This window comes from Cupressus sempervirens, chromosome 1, assembly GCF_028749045.1.
Source record: "Cupressus sempervirens isolate cs-2001-9-10 chromosome 1, ASM2874904v1, whole genome shotgun sequence".
Lineage (NCBI taxonomy): Eukaryota > Viridiplantae > Streptophyta > Pinopsida > Cupressales > Cupressaceae > Cupressus > Cupressus sempervirens.
The window spans coordinates 763,989,178-764,011,990 of record NC_143118.1 but is presented as its reverse complement, the minus strand read 5'-3'; positions in this window follow the sequence as shown (position 1 = coordinate 764,011,990).

The following is a 22,813-nucleotide window of genomic DNA, read 5'->3' as shown; positions in this document are numbered from 1 at the left end:
TAGTTCACCTTGTAGCAAAGATAGCCATTCAAAATAAATCCCTAGAAATTTTAATACAACACTAGGATGTTATTCTGAGAATCATAATGGAAGTGAATAAGAACTTCTTGGCTAAGTATTTGGTTAGTGTCTAAGACCCTTTAATATAAGTGTCAAAAAAAGGGGAGATATTGTTGATAAGGGGGAGAAATTAAACAAAAGGAGAAATTAGAAGCACATTAGGAGAAATTGAAAAGCCAAAAGGACACTTAAAATTGCAAGGGAAACATGTAAAAGGGGGAGCTAAGAGCCTAAATAAAAAGGGGGAGAAATAAAATAAAGAGAGAAGGAGAAAAATAGAGCAAAATAGAGCATAACAAGGACACATCAAATAAAGAGTATCAGCATTGAAGACATGGAGTATCAGCTAAGGCACATCAATCTACTCAGAGACATTTTGGTTACAAGGATATCACACATAAACTCAGGGGAGATACAAAATTTTGAGGTATACAGTCTTTCACAAAATTTTGAACAATTTTGAAGTTTTGTATATATGCTGAATAGAATGTATAGTACACTAAAGGAGATTAGTTTCATTATGTATAGTTAAGTGGTTTTGACAGCCATGTCAAAGGGGGAGATTGTTGATCTCAGATTGGTTTTGACAATTTAGTGTCAACGCACTTAAGAAATTTTCTAAGTTGATGCCAAGTATAATATAGATGCTAAGTCACAATATGTGCTAAGCTAGAAATTCATCAAGTGTCGAATCATTCAGATGTTGAGCAAATAGATAGTGCCAAGCAAGTTTAAGATGTCGAGTGACTAATAGATGCTAATAAAAGTTCAAGTGTCGAGCAAGACAGAATTCAGTATGTGTTGAGCATCAATAACTAGTAAGTGTTGAGTAACATAGAATCAGCATAAGAGTTTGTGAACTCACAAACTAAGATGTAAACCATTTTTGAGATGACATATGGATAAATCTCAAAGAATTAAAAGATAAGATCGAATCTATTTGATTCCCTATGCAATAAACATGCAACCAATCAGAAAAATGGAAAGATTTGAGAAGGAAAGATGGATGAATCTCAATCATAGATTCATACCTAACCACAAGTCATGAAACCTTTTTAAGGAAGTCAAAACCCCATAATTTAGTAATTTATGAGACAGTATGTGAGAAGATAATGCATGCAAGGAGAGAATACTAGTGAAGTTTGAAGGAAGTGAAAGGGGTGAATTGACTTAGTAGAAGGATAGCATTGTAGTATTAGTTAGCAGAATAGTGAATCAAGATCACAACAATTTCATACTAGATCAGTGAGGATCAAACTAGATAGAACAAGGATCTAAAATCAGCATTAGTAGATTATAAGTAATCAGGTCAAACATTCTACTATACTTTCTAACAATTGTATTAGAAAAATGAAATCCTATGGAGATATGTTGGTTTAATAGCCATTGCATGAAGCCTTTAATAGGGTGACATTCCAAGTGAATGCTTTGTAAATCCTTTAGCCAGGTACACTTTTGATAGAGTGTTAAAATCTTTTAATAGGATAGGATCTAACAATCCTTGTAAGCTTTTAACAGAGCATGAAATCAGCATTAGTAGATTGCATGTAATCAGGTCAAACATTCTACTATACTTTCTAACAATTGTATTAGAAGAATGAAATCCTATGGAGATAGGTTGGTCTAATAGCCATTATATAAAGCCTTTAATAGGGTGACATTCCAAGTGAACTTTTTGTAAATCCTTTAGCCAAGTACACTTCTAATAAAGTGTTCCTTTAATAGGGTAGGATCTAACAATCCTTGTAAGCTTTTAACAGAGTAGGCCTTTCATAGGGAAAATCATGAAAATGGTCAAAATATATAACCTTAATAGGTGAACTTTATTGCTATAGTAGTGAAGAGTTGTGGGTGTTATCCCCACCACAGTTTTACCTTCTTATTGGAGGGTTTCTGGGTAATCATATGTGGTGTCAAGTTTTTATATGGATGCATTTACTTTACATGTTATTTTTATATCTTCATGCATGCAATGTTTTTAAAGTTAAAATTTTTATTGGTCAAATTTTAATACTTTTGATTCACCCCCCCCCCCCCCCCCCCTCTCAGAAGTATTCTTCCTACTTGTTAATTCCCAACAGATAGTCCTAAGCAGAGAGGTTTTCAGGCGAACTGCCTTCTAGTGGTTTGGCTATTTCAATTATCCAATTTCTTGAGTTTTTATCAAAGTTCAACCTGGACTTGATTTTAGCCCTTTTAATTTTTGAAGTCTTTCCTAGGCATTTGCTAACCAGGTTATCCATAGGTATGGATAATGGTACCAAACTCCTTTTCTTCTCGACAGAAGCTTCTAGCCACTTGGGAGTAGTAGGATCTTTACCTATCATAGGAGAAACTTTTTCCAAGGCCAAGGCATTAGACTGAGCACCAGTGTTTTTTGGAGACTTCTCAGGGTCTGGGGTATTATTAACCATGAGAGTAATAGAAGACTATTTTGAACTCATCTTCTTTTCAGTGGGATCTAGGTTGACTATGAATGTCCCTTTTCCCTTGCCCAGTGACACCTTATTAGTACTAGAGAAAGTTACTCTTTTGAACTTTGGGACCTCTTCAAGAACCTGAAGTTGAAGTGACTTTGAAGTTACTTCAACTTTGATTTCAGACTCAGCTTTAGGAGAATAGTTTTTGGTATAGTTCAGACATACACTTTCCTTGCTTACTAGTCGGTGTCAAGAGCTCAAAATGGTTAAATGAGCACTCATGTAGGATAGAGGGTAATTACAGGGAATGATTTCTTGAAAATCCAAGGGTAGATTTGAGCAGGTGGAAAAAATTATTACAAACATGTCACCTATACTTTGAAAAGACTTGCAAGGATATTTGTAGTTAATATCTATCACATTTGTGTGAAGCTCAACCTTTCATGACGTCACAAAATATGTGGACCAACTTTTTCCATAAAGTAACCATACTTTAGCACGATTTCTCATAATTAGCATAATTATTTCCCTTCACATCTCTGATATCACCTTGAGGTGGGACCCATTTCTTTTCCTTATAAAAATGAGTTCATAATCTCTTGATGCACATCCTATGAGAACATAAGCAAACATCAGAAAACCTCAAAGTTGAAGTTGAAGTTGAAATTTGAACCAAACTCTGCTTCAACTTCAACTTCAAGAAACTAAACTTTGGCTGACTGGAGAGAACTTTGTTGAGACGAAGGGAGACAAGTGAAGTAGAACTTGAACTTGAAGTTTTGAATTTCAAGTTCAACTTCAAGTTGCAAAATGGGTATTGATCAGCAATATTGTGCATTGAGGAAAAGGTAGGGTAACAATCTCTACACTTCATGGATTTTTCAATGATTAATCAATATTCATTTAGCCACCATAATATTGATCAAAGATGTTTGAATGAATAATTATACTATCAAAATTGACATTGATTTTCGGAAGTGTCTTTAATCACTATCAATATGATTAAAGTGACTCCTATTAAATTTTATATCTCAAAAGTTTGTCTTTGATAATAAATATATCCCTTGTATCTCCTTCCAATATGTGCTTGTTAGCAAGTACGAGGCACAAAATTGTCTATTTGGGTGTATGCTTTCTTCTATAAAATTGTTATTTCCAATAATAATATGATGTTTGCATATTAAAATAGGCATAGGTAGATTTATTTGGCAATGGTATATGTTGTCATCAATTACTCTGAGTAAAGACCATGTCCTCAAAGTATTGTCAGTGTTGGCTTTCCCCTTGTCCATGGTGATTATAATTTATTATAATCTATTTCTATAATTTGATTGTATTAATATTAACTCTTATTCCATATTAATATTTATTATTTTATATTATTTAAATAGTATTGATATATTATGTTATTAATCTATATGTTTTCTTGCAATACATAAATTTATGATATGAGAATTATAATTATAATTTATCTTTCATACATGCTAATATTCTAGAAGCATGATTATGACAATAATTAAATTTATATAATGACTTTGGAAGTGGATTGGGCTATCTTATCTGTTATTTTTTCCTTTAACAATGTGATTTGCTGATGCATATTGGTGTAACATTTTTTGGGTGTTGTCAATATACACATTTGACCATAGAGTTTATTTCATTGACATCCTATGTAGTAATATGACATTGTGATTTGTAGTGGTTTGTTTTTATTATTATTATTTTTTGCCTCACTAGTGAGCCATTATGTGATTAATATTCTCATCACTTTTTTGGTTTGAAGCTTAGGTTGGAATAATGTTAGATTGAAATGTGAAGACTAATTCATTTTATAACCATGCTCTAATTAATTATGTAGTCTCGATATCAAGTAACTTAAATTAAAATTAGTGCTATTAGTCTATAGCCTGGAAAAGAGCTCCCAGAATGTGTTTTACAAGAGTTTTTTATGCACAAAGATAATGTTTATATATTTATTTATTTGTTGCAAAAGATGTTTAATACTATAATCAATTTGAGTTTTCTTATGTTGGAATTTGGGGATAAACTAACCACTACCCTATTAATATTTCTTTCATGTTTGGAGACTAGAATTTGAAATTCAACTAATGATATCAAAGCTTCATGTCTAGTTCAATAGTATTGTTAGCCTTGTGGCTTATTCCATCATATTGTATTAGTAATCATGCACAAGAATGTTAAATTTTCTTGTAATTGGTTGTTTAGAAATCATAAACATCATATCCAAGCACAAGATGAAGTAGGTATTTATATCACCTAGTAACTAGTTGTCAATAAACATTATGGTGATGCACAGTAATCTCTATCAATTCCTATAAGGCTCATCTTTATTCTAATGGGATTACTTTTTTCATCTTATAGTTTCCAAAGAAAATATGTTTCATGTGTTGAGTTCTCACCTCTTGGTCACATGTACCCACTTTTGTTCTCATGCCATTAGCCTATTCAATTAGTATTCTATAAAAAAATTAGGTATACCTCAAGCATCTCCTATGCATGTTACCTTATATCGCCATACTCCAGAATATGAGACTTTTTGGAGAAAATTAATACTAAATAATATATTATGAAATTATCTTTTTTCCCCCTCTTTTCCAAGGCAATTTTTTTTTATCAAGGATGGTTTCTTTTTTGTTGAATACATATTTTTGAGAATAGTATCTGAAAAGATTATGAAATGGTAACTATAATTTATTACTTCACTTTGAATGTAAAATCATTTTGTTAGCATTTTAATTGATTTTTTAAATCTTTGTAGATGAGAATTTTTCAGTTAAAACATGAGGGACCTAGAATTATTTTGATGGCAAATGTTGGTGCAGATACCAATGGTTCTTAGTTTTTCATTACTTTTTTTGCAACACCTCATCTTGATGGGCATTTACTTGATGCTAAGCTTGTAGCCAATCGGGTTATGTTTTACTTTTGAAAAGGAATGCTTTGCCTATTTTTATAAGTTCTATTTTTATAGAAACCTAGGTCTATGTGTAAAATGATTAAATTTTGTTATCCTCTAAAAGAACAGGTAGTTTCCTATTAACATTAGACACCTTTTTTATTTTTAACAATTGAGCTACAAATCTTCATAATCTTTTGTAGGCTATTCTCTATAGTATAGTTCAATTGGTATATATGGTACTAATGGGGTGAGGCTAATATTTGGTTGACAAATGTGGTTCTCTTGCCTCTTCCCATCTTTATCATCTCCTTACTATCTACTACGTAACTATTTTCTGATTGTCTGCATCAAGAACAATTTTTTTTTAAAAAGTCATAGAGGGAATAGACGTCTTGAAAAAAAATTAAGTACTTGCATACTGTAGATCAAGACCTATAGTTCTAGTGAAAATTATTAATTGTGGTAAAGTGTCAGTGGGCAAGGAGAATGGGGTTGTTGTGAATGGTGAAGGTATACATTTTGGTTGGTTATAATAATAAGATTCTAGTTTCCATTATCCCAAAAAATTTGGTGATGAAATTTATGTTAAAGCTCTACATTTAGCTTTTCTCATTTAAATTTATGGCTTAAATCTCCACATAAGAAGAAATTAAAGAAGTTAAAGGGAAAAGAAAATGTCTTAAGTGATGATGATACCCAGAAAACATGTAAACGAAGAAAACATTAACTTTAGAGTTTCATCTTATGGATTGCATTTTGTTTGCATGTGAGCATAAATAATAGACTGAATTCTTATAGTAGTGAGGAATATTTTTAATGAAATTCTATTTGGGATCCTTTCACTATGAAAGCCATATTGGGTTTTATTCAATAATTAGATGAATGCATGGGCTAGCTTAATCTTGGTGCCTTAATCATTAATCATTTAATGGAGGCCTTGTGTTGCTAGGAGCTTCAATCATTTTATGAATATGATATTAAGCATGGTGGGTACCCTCTATTTTGTGTGTGGATTCAATCATTTTGTTATCAGAGGTGTTAGTTTCTTAGAATAGTGAGGAATATTGTTTGATGAAATTATATTTTCAGTCTTTGTACTATGAAATCCTTATTGGTTTTTATTTAGTGTGAGCTCATTAAAAAAATTTCTAGAACAAAATGGTGACTTATCGTCTAAAACATATGATGTAGAAAATGAATCAACTAGCACTTTTGCTAGCATGTCTAAAACCAACTTTTCCTAGAAGCTATCTGTGATTATATGAATACATTGGCCTAGCTTGATCTTGGTGCTTTAGTCATTTAGTGGAGGCCTTGTGTCATAGGAACGTAAATCATTTTATGAATATGATATCAAGCATGGTGGGTATCCTCTGTTTTATGTGTGGATTCAATCATGTTTGTTCTAGTTTACCTTTGACATATTCTACTAATTCAATGTCCAATCTTAATTCTAAATATGTTTCAATAATATTCATAGAAAGTCTAGGTAAAATTGTATATTTTTTTTCACATTAATGTTTCATTTCAAACTATGTTATCATATTGATGATGAATCATAGGGTGATGTGAAATGTTAATATATACATAGTACAAACTACTAAGTTCCTTGAACAAGGACCTAAAGGAAAACTAGTTTCTTGTTCCTTTTGTCTTGATTTTTATGAACATATGTGGGTGCGAGGGAGATAAGAATCAATAGGATAAGGTTAACTCACATGCCTACTCATGGTATAGGTGGGCAGCATGCTACGACCCCAACATATATTTTCTCCCTCTCCATGGTCTAGAAGTAGGGAATGGGACACCCTGATAGATGGGAACCTCATCCATCTATAGGCACTTGTAGTGTCATCAATATAGGTCTCTGAAATCTAATTTCAAGGTGGTAGTAGACCGACGAAAGACATGAAGATAAATATCCAAACTAATCACCAACCAAGATATCGTCAGTGATTTCTTTGGATATTTATCTTCCAGTAATTTTTTTTAAAATAAAACATGTTGGTCAAAATTGTATTACAATTTCATCTATATTTTAATATTGTTAATGAGTCATAATATCAAAAATGCATAATAGTTTCATCCAAACCCTACCTTGACTTCTCTATATATTTCTTCGATGCCCTACCTCACTCAAACCATTGAATATGCATTACAATCCATCATTCAACATTTTTTTAAATTGTTAATGAGATTTATTTCACATAGGCACATTAGAAACCTCAATAAATAGAAATGTTGTTTCTTCATTTGATGTTTCATATACTACTATAGTTACAATGATTAGGCTTCATGGGTTAGGATACACTATAGTGATCATTGTATGGTCAAACTATATCGCTATAGAATATAGCAAACTCTTCCATCACTATACATAGAAGGCCTAATCTTGACATAGTGATGAGCGATGATGAAAGTATATTGCTATGACATATAGCAATCCTTTTATTGCTATGCAAAGAAACTGCAAAAATAATATAGCGATGAGCGATAAAGGAGGCTTATCACTATAACATATAGCGATCATTAGCAAATGCAAAACAAATATAATTATTGTAGTGATGAGTTGTAGAGATATTGTATCACTATAAATCATGGTGATGAGTGTTTTTGATGATAAAAAAGGAGTAGATATCACTATAGAATATAGTGAACTCTTCTATCACTATACGAAGAAGGCCTAATCTTGACATAGTGAAGAGAAATGAGGAAAGTATATTGCTATGACTTATAGAAAGATCCCTTTTATCGCTATGTGAAGAAATTGCAAAAATAATATAGCAATGACCGATAAAGGAGGCTTATCACTATAACATATAGTGATCATCAACAAATAGAAAAAATATATAATTATTACAATGATGAGAGAAAGAGATGTTGTATCACTATAAGTCATGGAAATGAGTGTTTTCAGTGATAAAAAAGGAGGAGATATTGCTATAGAATATAGTAAACTCTTCTATAAAAAAGGAGGAGATATTGATATAAGCCATGGAGATAAGTGTTTTTGGTGATAAAAAAGGAGGAGATATTGCTATAAGTCATGGCGATGAGTGTTTTCGATGATAAAAAAGGAGGAGATATCACTATAAGTCATGGTGATGAATGTTTTTGGTGATAAAAAATGAGTAGATATCACTATAGAGTATAGTGAACTCTATTGAAAAGGAGAAGATATCACTATAAGTCATGGCGATGAGTATTTTTGGTGAGAGATAAAGGAAGCTTATCACTATAACATATAACAATCATCGGCAATTTGGTTAAAATTTTGACCAAAGAAAAAATTGGTTGAAGTTTCAACAAAAAAATTTGTCAAAAATTTGATCAACATGAATAAAAAATTCAACCAATTTTTGTCAAAAAAATGAGTCAAAATGTATTGGTGTTATTAAAACATTAGGTATTGTTTCTATCCAAAGACATAGAGAGATAACTCCAAAAAAAAAAGATATATATGAATGTATTATCTCAGTATATTCCAAAAATATATATTGTGAGTTTTATGTTTCTTACTTTCATCAAATGGTGAGAACTGTATGCTATTTAATCATTTGAAAACATATGACAAAATTAATTAAATATTTTTTGTCCTAGAATACTTTACTTGCAATCTCAACAATGAAGCATTAATTTTTTATGTATACCATTAGAGATGTAATAATATGTTTGAGTTGAGGATTAGTTATTTATGAATTACATTTAAGATGGAGTGATACATTTAAAGCAAAAGATTAACTTTTAAGGAATATATTATTTATAATAATTTTGAATTTTTATTGTATATTTTTTCTTAATAAACTATTATTTAAAATATTTTTTTAGCTTCATGTAATGATTTTTTTTTAATTATTATATTTAATTTTGAATGAGACCATTTTTTTTCAAACACTATTAATTTTCTTTATATATATGGGGATCACCCTACAGTTTGACGGTGGTCACACGCCCTATTGATAATATGGTTGCTTGTTCAAATCTCACTCACTATCGAGATGCTTCTACGCAATTGGGCTTTGACCAGCGAATCATGTCTATCGTGGATGTTGTTGTTTGGGTGTTGTCGTAGGGATGATGCTGCAAGGATGGTATGCACATGCAAGTGCAGCTGGCCATCCAACTATTGGGAGGATAAGGGGTGCCAACCACCTTGGGAGATATAAAATCTTAGTGGAGAAGAGATGCATAAAAGGTGGCTTAGGCTTGGAGAGACAAGGAGAGTAGAGTGGCATTAGAAATATAAGTGTATCTAGGAGGCATTGATGCCTCAAAAACCACATAGTCTTGGAGAGATAAGGTGTGTAGTGAGGCATTTTAAATATGGATGTATCTAGGAGGTGTCAATGCCTCAACAACCATTAAATTATTTGGGATGGCATCCCCCTTAATGTGACCACACTAGTTGATATATCTGTGTGTGTGTGTGTGTGTGTGTGTATTCATTTCTTCTTGTAGTCTTTAGAAATTATATTTATCATCATATTGTCATTGCCATCACTTTTTTTTTTCAAGTTTCTCCTAACAAAGTTTCTATAAGATTAGTTAAGAAAAATATAATTTTATATATTTATTTTTTGTGTAGATTTGTAATTTATTGGTCAAATTTTATTCTCATGCATACATCTTATCATAAAATTTCTTGTAATTGTAATGAAAGATGTAAAACCAATTCTTTGATTTAAAATTTATGTACACCAAGCCAAGTAATTTGGAATTTATTTGATAATTCCTCTATTAATATTGTTGCAATAATTGTCTCAAAGACTAAGTATTGACAAGTGGAGTGACTGGTGCACTCAGTTATGGGTCATTAATTTCAAGTTGAAGAAGGAACCATGAATAGTATAAAGCTATGATCAATGAAGCAAATTGGACTTATATGTGTGACTCTAGTTCACAAGGGTGATTAGATAAAAGTGAAGTACAAAACCAACAAATGAAATGATAGAGGATAACCACTTAGATGAAGTCATGCTAAGTGAAGTAAGAATGTAAAGAAGGATGATCAATATGCAAGGAAGCCGGAATGACTAGTGATCATAAAAGATGGGTTAGTTGAGTTAGCAAGGGGAAGCATGTAGTAGGATACTCATAACTACCACATGAGGAAGTAGGTTGGAGTGTATGCATTCTTGCACTTAATGTTGATGGAGTTTTCATATCAATAAAAATTTGAAAGAATTCAAATTTGAATTCTTTCTAGCAATACAAGCCATTGAGGGCATATAACATGTATGAACTTTTACAAACATGTTACATCTACCAAGAGTGGTGCACAACAAAATGAAGTCAAGATAGGAATAGACTTGAGAATTCACAATTCAAGGTTTCAAAGAAGAACATAGTTCTAGACTAGAAAAGGGAATGCTCCTTAAGAGAAAAGTTTATATTACAGAGAAATTAGCAAGAGAGCCAAGATAATTGAGCTAAGTATAATCTCAAATAGAGAAAGTGTGACAAATAAAAGTCATGACCAACATGAAGTCTTTTAATGTGTTGAGGATAAGCCAATGAGCCTAAACAACACAAGTAAGAATGTGTGGAAGAGCCAAGTAGTGCCAAGTGCGCAAGTGATAATGTCTAAAGTTTAGAGCCAAAGGTGAGCATGGAACAATTGTAGATAGGTTTAAAGAGTACTAAAGGGATTTGTATTCAAACTAAGTATAGTAGCTATTTTATTAGATCATTCCTCTATAGCTTACTAATCTCTACAACAACAAATACCATCAAGGGTGGACCCTAACAGGTTCTTTCTACTAGATCCCCTAACAAGGTGGCACATTAGCTTGTGTTCTAAAGTCCTTTGAAAAGGTTTCTCCTAATAGAGCATGAATTTTATAGGTCTTATTAAAATCTCTTAACTAGGTGGCACCTAATAGCATCTTTGTAATCTTCTAATAGAGATAAGATCTTGACTAGGCCACCTACAAGAGAGTACAAGCTTTGTGAGGATTGACTCACAGGTAAAAGCACAAACCTGTGTCACCTTTTTATAAAGAAAAGTGATATCAGAATGTGACAGTTCAACATTAATGACAAAAAAAATGGTATTTGCATTTAAAATATGAAGATGATGTAAACTGATGAAATGTGTAGAATTGTATGAATTTTATGCCTATAATTTTTATTATTTTTTTGACTAAGAATTTATTCATTTTATTTTATTTTGAAGTCCCTTTTTTAACTGTAAAAAATATAAGATGTAGTTCCCGTCAAACAAGTATGTGCAAATCATCTTTTTTTGTTATGATTTGAAAATATTCTATAGATGACATTTATAGCTAGTGCACAAAAAAAGAAATAATTATTTTTGATGTATATTTTCTTTGTTATAAGTACTCAAGTTCGACCTTGTCAGAATCCAATAGTTTTTTCCTCCTGTCAAAACTTCCCTATCAAATCCATACCTTCTTGAAAAAAAATTACATATTCATGAAGAGGATTCTCTCCTCTAGTGATAAATATTTTTTTTTTTTTTTTTAATATGATTTACTATTTATTTTTATTTTTTGAGAGAGCATCTTCTGAAATGTTGAAATATCGACTTATAATATTTTTAGATTATGGCATATTATAACTAATCAAAACACTCAAAAATTTATATAACGATGATATTGAATCTGAAATCTATAAAAGGGTATTTTTAGTTTTTTTTTAAAATTGAGTTTTGATAGAGAAATGAGATTTGACCAAAATAGGTTTTTGTATCACAAACGGTGACACAGATCTATGCTTTTACCCTCACATACCATTGTTTTTACACTATCCTTGAGATAAATACTATGTTATGTGGTGTTGTGATTATCTTCATTATTTTTCTTAATCCTAATTAGTTAAGTTGTAGCTAACACTAACCTGTAGACTTGTGTGAAGAGTGGTGGAAGAAGAAAAGTTAAAATTACCAAGGTCTATGGATTCTTAATTTTAACTTTTCTTCTTCCACCACTCTTCACACAAGTCTATAGGTTAGTGTTAGCTACAACTTAACTAAGTTAGGATTAAGAAAAATAATGAAGATAGTCACAACACCACATAACATAGTATTTATCTCAAGGATAGTGTAAAAACAATGGTATGTGAGTCAATCCTCACAAAGCTTGTACTCTCTTGTAGTTGGCCTGGTCAAGATCTTATCTCTATTAGAAGATTACAAAGACACTGTAATACCTCTATAATGTGGTGTTGTGACTATCTTCATTATTTTTCTTAATCCTACCTAGTTAAGTTGTTGTAGCTAACACTAACCCCCGCCCCCCCCACCCCCCACCCCTGCCCCTCACTATAATGATATGTGTATGGAACAAAAATTGGTATCAAATCTTAGGTCCTCTGAGTAAAAAATTTTACAACTTGAGGAAAAGATCAAGATGTTTAAAATAGATGCACCAAAGTTTTCTAAGGAAAACTATAGCTCATGGTGTAGAAAAATGTAGCTACATCTAAGAACTCTTGGTGATGCATACTAGACCCATGTGGAGGTAAAATATGTGGAAGCTATTTCTCCACTTAACCTAGACCAAAAAAAGGAAAAAGAGATTCACACAGCTACAATGGATGCTTGATCCAACACCTTATCCTATGTTGATTAAAAAGATGTTGAAGAGTTGGAGACTGTGTATGAGATGTGGGAAAATATTTGAATCATCTATGTTGACAATAAGCATGTTCAAAAGGCTAAAGATGAAATTTTGAGAGGAAATTTTGATGACATGAGGGTGCATCAAGGAGAGGATGTCAAAATCTATGGAAAACAAAAGAATGATGTGATGCTAGCCATCAGAGCTGCTAAAGGCAGACTACATGAAGATGCATCTGTAAGAAAGATACTATAAACCTTTCTACCCAAGTATGTCATAAGTGTTGGCATAATTGATTCACAGGTTGCTGATAATTGAAAGGAAGCTATGAATTGCATCATTCATCATTTATACTATTTTTCAATGATTTCAAACAATTGATTTATCATTTTATGTTGTTATTACATCTCTAAGGGATTTATACAAAGAAGTAATAAGGAAGAACCTTATCAGATTAAAAACTAGAGTAGTAAGATGAAATAATCTTATGTTATGAGTTATATTATCAGAAAAAGGAAGTTATCATAGAATCATATCTTATCAGTGAAGTTATGATCATTTATCAAAGAAGATGAAAAATGAAAGAGAACTTTCTAAGTTAAGTAATAAAAGATTATTTGAGAAGTTTATACATGCATGATGGAAATGTCTTTAAGATAAGTTGTTTTAAGTTAGGGTTTTAAGAGGATTAAAAAGGGAGAATGGAGTAAGAGAGAGAGTGAGCAAGTGTGTGTGTGTGTGTGTGTGTGTGTGTGTGTGTGTGTGTGTGTGTGTGTGTGTGTGTGTGTTTGTGTGTGAGAGAGAGAGAGAGAGGTGAATAGTAGCTAGAAGAAGGAAGAAGAACAATAATGTTATGCCCAAATTTTATATGGAAAAACACAACCAACAATTTTTAAATTTTTTTTATAAGAACTATGTACATTAGGGTAATGCATATTTCAATCATTAAATTGAGCATGATTCTCTGAGATATTTTGGCTTAGCATAAAGTAAAGTGGTTATAACTCTAGGTGGCATTAGCATTTTCAACCATGTGTAAAATAGTAATGGTAGAATAATTATGAACTATGTATCCTCAGGATATGGTCGATCAGATAGATAATCCTAGTTGGTGGTAATGTAAAATAATTTATTCCTTTCAAAACTCCAATCTCTAAGTGAAGAAAACCCAAGGATATCAATCTTTCATAAGATTCCATGATATCACCTTTGTTAATATTCAATTATTGACATAGGGATGAATGGTACTATGAGGTATTACTTTAATTCCATGTCATAACTTACAAATAATCATTGTGCTAATAAATGTGAATCTTCAATTTTTAATCCAATATAGGTTTATAAACTCGATAGTTCAGAAGTATGTGAATTACCGTATTATGCTAATTATTAGGTTATTTATAATGTATATATATAATTCTATCATGTATATTGTGACTTGGATCAATTACTTTACCATTGTTATTCCATTTTGCAACATATGTCTTATTTTGTTTTTAATGGACTCATACATTTATTTCATTTTAAATTAGATGCAACCATATTATTAATCTCCTCATTTCATACTACTATCTAGATTATGGATATCATTTACTAATTATTTCAAATTCTAACTCTATCACATTTTTAAGTATCTATTAACAATATAATATTAAATTACTGGAAGAAACATGACTAGAGTGTGTGGTGCGAGCGAGAATGGGTTTTCATATCAATAGCAAGGCGGGAATGGAATTTTGAATCAGCAGCTAGGCAGGAATTGGGAGAACACGAGCGTTGGGGGGCAATCTACAGGTGCAGGGTAGGAATCGGAGGTGAATGATGCAGACGCCTCAAAGGATGGGGACCCACGGGAGTTGCTGCCTCACCCAGGTGAGAAGATTCCTCCCCTTCACTTGGGTGGTGGGCCGCCTAGGGCTTGGGGGTGATGGTCAAACCTATTTGGAGTCAAACCTTCAGGTAAGTTGAAATTCTCGAAATTCATTGATAAATCAGACAAGGAGAAGGGCATCATTTCTCTAGAAGTTCCCCGGGAAATTATAGACCACAATATCCTTAGTATGGTGAATACCCTGGTGGGAAAATTTGTAGGGCCAAGGCCCAACATTGATGTTGTGAGGATTTTTACCAGAAACAAATGGGATTTAAAGGGGCATGTAGAGGTGACAGCAATGGCAAAAGGTTTCATGACTTTTGAGTTTTCTTGCTCGGAAGACTTTTCTAGAATCCTATGCACAGGGAACTGGTCTCTGGGGAGATCTACTTTAATCTTGTAAAAATGGTCTTCCAATCTGGACTTGAATAATGATTTCCTATCCCAGGCTCCAGTATGGATTAGACTCCCAGAATTGCCCATGGAATACTGGCATGAGGATGTCTTTGATGGCATTGCCAGGTCTTTTGGAGAGCTTCTTTCCATTGATTCTGTAACGGCAGCTAAGAAGAGACTTACCTATGCAAGGATATGTGTAGGACTGACCGAAGGATAGGATATGCCTCAAGTTATTGAATTTCAATCTCATTTGGGAAGAAGATTCCAAATGATTGACCATGAAAGTGTGCCCTTTGCATGCTTCCATTGTAAGAAGGAAGACCACAAGGCTAGATTCTACCCACTATTCAAAGGAAAGGGAATGGGGGGAAAGGCCCGCCCTCATGGTGGGAAGAAAGCTGCTCATGTTCCCAAAAAGACTTGGAAGAAGAAAGAAATGCAAGTCAAGAAAAATGGAGAGGTTGAAGAAAAAGCTAATGATCCTGTTACTGACCTCCAAGCTAAACCCTGAGACCTCCAGGTTGTAGTGGATGCTCTGGAAGAAGAAGGGAATTGGACAACTGAGGAAACAACCAACCCTTCCCAAATGAAGGAATCCAAGGATAATCTCGAAGAGGCAAGTTTTTTGGAGTCTCAAATCCCTAAGAGTTCTGAGGAGGTTGATCTGAACCCTTCCTCTGTCCTGAACTCTATGGAGAAACAAAAGGAAGGGGAACCATTCTCTCAAAAATCCACAAACTCGGTTAGTAGGGAACCCCCTGTAATAGTGAATAAAATCTTAGAACAGCTGTCTGCCTCAACATTGGAACAACTGGCTAGGCTAGATGCTTTGTTTGATTTATGTAAAGAAAAAGAAGAGCCACCCTGGACAGAAGTCAGAAGAAGAAAGAAGAAGAATAGTCGGGACCCCTCTCTTGCCTCTCCTGCTTCAACTAGAAGCAAGGCCAAGGCAGATCTTGGTCATAAAACCAACCCGATGGGAAGGAAAAACAAGAATGAAATCAAGAAGGAGGAAGCAAGAAGAAACATCATGGATGGAACACAGCGTACCATCCAGGAAGCCTGCTCATCAATTAAAGCATGAAGATCCTCTTATGGAATATTCATGGACTCAATGGAATCCACAAGCAAGAAGTTGTAAGGAATATGATAAGGGATCATAGGCTCGATATTTTTATTATTCAAGAAACGAAAATGAAGAAAGAAAATCTGGAAAATATTAGATTCAACAGCAACATGAATGGAATTGCCTCAAACTCAGAAGGAGCATCTGGAGGGCTGCTGCTATTATTCAATAACAGACATTTCAATATTGTGCCCAAGTATGATGAGGATAACATCATTTTCTATAGAGTACAACATTTGTTAACTAATGAATGTTGGTTTTTAGTGAACATTTATATTCCCATCAACAAGAGAGATAGAAAAAATTACTAGGTCAAAGTTGGAAAGTTGGTGCAAGCTAGTGACATTAAAAAAGGCATTATCCTAGGAGACTTCAACTCTCCCCTGGAGGAAAAGGAGAAGATGGGAGGATTGCCCTCGGATTGGGAAAGCAAGCAAGATCTTTCCAATTTCATCAATGACCTGGCCCTAATGGATTTGGAGCTCTCGGGGGGTACCTTTACTTGGTCTAACAAGAGAGCTGGTCAGGACTGCATTCAGGTCAAATTGGAAAGAGCTTTAATATCTTTGAATTGGTTGCACTCTTTTAGCTGTAGATTATCTCTGCTTCCTAAAGTTGGTTTTGACCACTCTCCCATTTCTCTTTCGATGTCCCCTCTTGAGCCTAGGAGAAACTACCCTTTTAGGTTTGAAAAAATGTGGACCACTCACCCAGACCTTTTGGATAATGTCAAAAGATGGTGGGGGATTGGTGTTGATGGCTCAGCCATGTTCAGAGTCACCAAAAAGCTCAGAAATGTGAAGAGGATGGTAAAAATTTGGAACAAGTCTAATTTTGGCCATATATTCCATGACAAGGAGGAGTTGTCAGACAATCTATCTATCATCCAAGATAGTATTCAGAAGGAAGGATATAATGAGAGTAGCAGGGAGGCTGAGTTGTTGATCTTGTCTGATCTTCATAACATCATCAACAGGGAGGAAAAGTTTTGGAGGCAAAAATCTCAAATCTCTTGGCTTAAGGATGGAGACTAGAACACAAAGTTCTTTCATCTCTCCACCCTAAAACATAGGGCTAACAACAGTATCTCTGGAATCAAGAAGGGGTAGGTGGTGTTTTCTGAAGATCCTGTTATCTCGGCTGAAGTGATCTCTTTCATCTCTTCTCTTCTCTTCGAGGACCCCCTGCTTTCCAAGGTGGATCAAGAGGATATCATCTCTTGTATTCCTCAGATTATTCAACCCCACCATAATAAACTTCTCTATGCTATTCCTAATGCTTTGGAAGTTAGAGAGGCCCTTTTCTCCCTACTTGGTGATAAATCACCTGGTCCAGACGGATTTCCCACCTTTTTCTTCCAAATGTACTGGCCGGTGGTCATGAGGGATGTGGTAAAGGCAGTTCAGGAGTTCTTTAGAGCTAGAAGTATTCTTAAGGAGATTAATTCTACCTTCTTGGTTCTCATCCCTAAATCCTGTCCTCTTTTAACCAATTCGGGCCCATCAGTTTGTGCAAATTTTTCTACAAGATTATCTCTAAAATTTTCACTTCCAGAATGCTTAAAATCTTGCATCTGATCATTTCACAGCAACAATTGGGCTTTGTTCCTGGGAGACAAATCTTGGACTTGGTGTTGATGGTTCATGAGGTTATTCATTCTTTAGAAGCTTCCAAGCGAGAAGGTATGTTGCTCAAACTGGATCTTTCAAAAGCCTACGATCGGGTGGACTGGTCCTTTCTTGGAAAGGTCCTTCAGGCCTTTGGTTTTGACAATAAAGTGTGTAAACTCATTTCTCAATTGGTGTCTACCACCTCTCTTGTTGTTCTGATAAATGGAGCCCCCTCTAAGTTCTTTAAACCTTCTAGAGGTCTTAGGCAAGGAGACCCCCTATCACCTATCCTCTCCATTATTTTAGCTGACTGCATTGGAAGGCTTATTGAATGTAAAAAGTTTGATAGAAGTCTTATAGGGATTAAGCCTTCTTTGAGAAATGACCCCTTCACTCACCAGCAATTTGTGGATGACACTATTATGGGGGGGGAAGCTTCTGTGAAAGAAGCTAAGACTTTGAAAGAGGTTCTTGATACTTACTCCAGAGGGATTGGTCAGCTGATTAACTGGAACAAAAGCTTGACCTTCTTTGTTAACACCCCTGAAGTAAGACAAAGGAAAATTGCCAGAATCCTTGGTTGTGGGGTGGGCTCTCTCCCTTCATCCTATCTAGGACTCCCCTTGGGCTCCTCTCCCCCTGACTCTTTTTGGAATGGTATTCTGGATAGATTCAACAACAAGATGGTTGGATGGAAAGGTGCCTCTCTCAGCTAGGCTGAGAAATGTCTTCTGGTTAGATCCACTCTTCAGAACCTTCCCATTTATGCTCTGAGCCTTTTTGGAATTCCTGTGAAATTTGCAAAGAAAATGGAGAAAATCCAAAGAGACTTTCTATGGACCTGACTAGAAGGAAAGAAAAGGTACCCTCTTGTTGCCTGGGAGAAGGTCTGCCTCCCCAAGAGGTATGGAGGTTTGGGCATCAAAAAGCTTACCCATCTCAATAAGGCGCTTCTTGCAAAACAAATTTGGCATATCTTCAATAACACTGGTGAATGGAGAGAAATTCTAGAAAATAAATATCTCAGAAGACCCTCTCTTCATTTTACTTTATTCAATGAGGACATCCCTAAAGGGTTGACTATTTGGAATGGTATCCTGAAGGCCAGGGACCTGGCTAAGGCTAGGGTCTCTTGGAAACTAGGCAATGGGGAGGATATTCAGTTTTGGTCTGACAGGTGGTTATGTCAAGGCCCACTTTCTAGCAACCCAGTTTTTGAGAGATGGGTGCAAGAATGTGTTGATGTTTGAAAATGTTACCCATTTCCAATTACCCTGATGAGAATATGACACATCTAGGGGCAGCTAGCTCCCATTATCAACACATCCATTCAGACACTAGGCCAACTATAAGGCATGACCCTTCTTCTACTTCAGGCTCTACAAAACCTAGGCGGGTAGACCTGTAGATTCTTTATATGGTACCAATTGTCAAAGCATACACTGAATCTAATATGAAGTAGATAAAACCCTTATTTCTCCTGATAATTTATGAAATAACATATATCTGCAGTAGCTAGATGCAAAACAATGAAATTCATAAGTTGAGTGAGGGCATTCTGTTTATAGTTCTTTGACATGAAAGGGAAATTCATTTGATTAAAGATGTTGATTCAAAAAAACCTCAAAAATGTAATAGTATAAACAGTGATCCTATAATTGATCAGTGCCTAATCCATTGGGAAATTCCATGAATTCAAAACATACATCTGTGACATCAGGACATATCTCATATACCCAAACATCAGATCTATCCAACCACCTTGTGATTCAGACATCAGTGCTCATTCAGGTCTCATTCTCACAAAATATCCTTCTCAAATAACCAATAACCTTGTTTAAACATATCGAGCATTTACTTGGCCCTTTGGTCCAACAACAAAATACATCAAACATACAACCTGAAAGGGATGCAAATGGGTCTCAAATCTTTGTTCCAAAACCACATAAGACTTACAGATTGCTAAGACAGAAGACAAGAACCAGAACAAAACTAGTGAAATTGTTGCTCATATGTAACCATTTCCTTGAAACTATACATTCAGATGCATAAAATTAAAACATGAAACAACCTAATATCTCAGAACTATCTATATTATCTCTACAATACTGTTTACATGAGAGTTCTGCTGAAGAAAAATGGTGTCACAGTCATGGAAACATGTCAAAATACTGGAACCAATGGTCTCACAATGTAAAAACTAGAATCCCTAATGGTATCACAGCAATGAACTTTTTCTTCCTAGAAACTGGAACCCCCCAAATGATAGAAAGAAAGAAAGATATAGCAAGGAGATGAATTCTCGGATTGAAACTGAAGACGAAAAGTGTCCACTTGAAATTCAATCCAATGCAACTGAGTAACCTCTTTCTTCTTTCATCCCATCTGATCTGATTTTGTTTCATCATTATCTGCAACTGATTTGCAAAATATCTCTACTTAATGATGAAAGCTTTTTGAATCACCAAAATATCTGATTTACCCACTGAAATGCTGGTGAAATTTTAGTTTTTACTAAATGAATCTGGTCAAATTTTGACCCATACTGCATTTCAACTATTTTTTAACCATATTCAAATCAATATCATGTAAAAAATCAAATCTAAACTTCTTGGTTTGAATATAGTTGTAATTCAGGTACCTGAGAAAAACCCCCCTATAGCTTGAACCAGTGGCATTTTGTGCAAAAAAAAACTTCAGAATTGAAAAGTTCATCTCTTGCCGATTTTGGCGATATATAACATCATGTATTTTTCTTTCCGGAAACACCCTGAATCACATTTTGAAAATCACTGCTCTGCTAAGAGTGTTCAGGTCTGTATTTAAAATAATTTCAAAAATTTTAAAGTTTAAACTTTAGGAAATAAAATTTTCAATTTAAAAGACCTTGCATGTCAGTTTCTTGGCAAAATAATTTTAAAATGAAAATTTTAAAATCATTTTATTTTTTGTAACCTCTTTAATTTTGGGTCAACTCCAAGTTTGACCAATGCCACGTGTCACTTTCTAATTGGTTGTTGACTCTTGCTGGATTCTTGAGTTTTCCGGCAACCTCGCTATGTTGCTAGCCGGATTTTTTAAGATTTTTCGGCTAGCGAGGTAGCGACCGCCAGATTTTTGGACTTTTCCGGTCGAATTTGAATTTTTTGGCAAACTTGAATTTTTCGGCAACGTTTTTGAATTTTGCTTCAAAATTTAACATAGGCATCCTACCAGCTGGCCAACGACAGGCCCATGCACATGAGCTGGCTTTCACAAAAGCCTCTTGTCTTTTAGACATTATAAGATGTGTAAGCCTTTGTATTTAAAGACATAAGAAAATCATTTCCCACTCAATGTGGGATAATACTTGCTGCATTTTCCTCAACTCCCCTATAGATGCTGATTTCTACACAATGAAGAGCTATCCAGCTCCTTTGGCATGAGTTGCTTATTCTAAACGTGGAGTTCCATCCTGCTGGTCATTTTTTGCTATGAATCTACAGACTTTTCATTGTAATGGTCATTTCTTATGCACATGGTCATTTAAAATGAGCTCCCCCCTTCTAAAAAACATAATACTGTTGTTGGAGGAAGCCATGGGCTTCAAAAATGTGAATACATGCTTCCTTGAGCTTTGTTTCAGTAGTAAATTTGTTCATTTTACTAAAAACGTGGATTGCTGCATTTTTTGTTGCCTTGGAAAGTGGCATTTCCCCTTATAAACTTTGTTCTGCTCTTTGGATGCCTTGCAACATGTGGATGCCCCAAAATGTGGGTTGCTTTGAACTTTTTCTTGGTCTACTCTTGCTGCAACTTGTTTTATTTGCCTCACGTATTTAAAAAAAATGAAAAACTTAGCAAACTTATAATACAATCTTACTCCCATTGTATTCTAATTAGCAGCCAAATCATTTGTCATGGAATGCTCTGCCTTATTAGCCGGTTACAACATTCTCCTTCATTTGTTGTCTTATTTTCATATGGCATCTCCCTTACAATTGTTTAAACAATTTCCCAAGGTCAACTTTCAGCCATTCTCTAGTGCTCTCTTGTATCCATGGAACATCTAATTCTTGATTAAAAGATCTTAACACTCCGCTTGTTGTTCAAGCATAAGAAGAAGAATAGCTCTATATGCTTTGATTTTCCTTTTTCAAATTTAGCATGAGCTTTTTAATCAATTTGCCTCTTATCATTCATAATGTAATAAAATTTATCAAGAATGTTTTGCCTTCCTTGATTCATATTTCCTTTATGATGTGTCTCCATTTATCCCAATTTTTCTTCATTTGAATCCCTCTCTGTATTTGAGAATTTTTTAATCAAATCTGAAAATTGTAAATTTGTGTCTGGAGGCCCACTAGCTGGCCTTAAAAACTGACTCAATCAATTAACCAGGCCATAAAAATCAGCATGAATGTTCAATCATACACACTCTACCATACTAAAAATTTTCAGCCCATGAGAAATTCTCGATCAAAAGATTTTAATTGCCGAACATTCATACTTCAATTAACCTGCAGGCAAACAGTGTTAAAAACATAAATTGGGCTCAGGTTCGGCATTATAAACTGGGTTATTGATCAGTTGGGGTTTTGAAAACTAGGATATAGGCTCTTTGCCATGAAGAGAAACTAATTCCATGTTTTGGGCTCATGACGAATCACAAGGCACATTTGGCAAATTTTTGAAAATAGGCACTTGGAAATTTTAACTGAGAAATGTGTCAAAAAGTAATTTTTAGCAAATGTACGGACATGTGAAAGTATGTAGAAGGATTCATCATAACTTAAGAACTGGCATACTTCAAAAAATTTTAGGACACAACACAATGGTACAATTC